Source organism: Mastomys coucha, unplaced genomic scaffold (genome assembly GCF_008632895.1).
Source record: "Mastomys coucha isolate ucsf_1 unplaced genomic scaffold, UCSF_Mcou_1 pScaffold18, whole genome shotgun sequence".
Classification (NCBI taxonomy): domain Eukaryota; kingdom Metazoa; phylum Chordata; class Mammalia; order Rodentia; family Muridae; genus Mastomys; species Mastomys coucha.
Genome location: NW_022196900.1, coordinates 76,024,749 through 76,026,231, shown reverse-complemented (window position 1 = coordinate 76,026,231; position 1,483 = coordinate 76,024,749).

Here is a 1,483-nt window from a genome sequence, read left to right as displayed (position 1 = left end):
TATGACATGTTCAGTTCTAACTATAGATAAGTTCCTGTTGTGTTGTTGTTGTTGTTGTTGTTTGTTTTTGTTTTTCAAGATAGGGTTTGTCTGTGTAGCCCTGGCTGTCCTGGAACTCACTCTGTAGACCAGGCTGGCCTCGAGCTCAGAAATCCACCTGCCTCTGCCTCCCAAGTGCTGGGATTAAAAGCGTGCGCCACCACTGCCCTGCATTTTTTTTTTTTGAGGGAGGGTTTTTAGGAGTTGAACATAAGGTATCACCATGGTCAGGACATGCATTTTCATTGATACTCCTCTCTAGCCTCTATGTGGGCCTGACTGTTTTTATAAATCAAACAGTGGGGATGAATACTGTATGTGGAGATGTGTGGTCTCATGTGAGAGACACTGCCACTATCCATATGGTAGGAGATTACAGCTAGAGACATCATTTTGAACTTACGTTTAGTTTTTAATATAATACAAATAATTCCACTCAGAAGTAATGATAAATATATATATATATATGCAGGAATTCATTCACACACACACACACACCTGTTTGTCCTCTCTCAACTGAGGGAACCAGAAAGCAATTGTACCTTCATAGCAATGAGTGTATCTGAGGCCAGACTTTTGTGTCTGCCAAGGATTGAACCTAGAACCCCACCCATGCCAAGCTCAGGCTCTACCCCTGAGTAGCACCTCAAGCCCCTATTGTCACATAGCCAAGTCTTTAAGCACTGGGTAGCCAATTATTCCAAACTGAACCCTTCTTGAGTGGAAAAGAGACTTTTGTGGGATTTAGGAGATTCCAGACACAGAGGAACTTACAAGACTCACAAAGCGCTCCCCTAAAAGTTACATCAGCAGAAAGAGTCAAAAGTATAAAATAAATTCCTGTGAATTTGCAATGCTATAATTAAATGATAGATTAAACACTTAAGTAGGTAGAAAAAACTCCAAGACTGATGAGATGACTCAGCAGGTAAAGGTGCTTGCCAATAAGGCTGACGACCTGAGTTTTATCCAAAGGACCCATGGTGGAAGGACAGACTGACTCGTACTGACACATGAGCTCTGGCACACACACACACACACACACACACACACACACACTCTCTTATGTTTGGGTGTGTGTATGTACATACATGCCGATAAACAAAGTCATAATTTAAAAAAAAAAAAAAGAATTCCAAAGAATTTGAGTAAATACTTCCCCTCTCAACGAAGAAATGCACAAATCCCCACTCCTTACACAAGTACCATGTGGTAGAAAACAGAAACTCGATTACAGTGGAGAGACCCAACAAATACTGCCACGGACCGGGATTTCTTGCAGGTCCCCATCTGAGGATGGAAGGTTTTGAGCACAGGGTCCACTCATTGAGTACCGCAGACCAGGATTCTGGCGGGGTCCCCTGTTCCGCGGGACGAGGGATTCTGGCCAGGTGGACACGGGATTCGGCTTTTGACAAACAGACTACACACGAGTGGTGTAAAA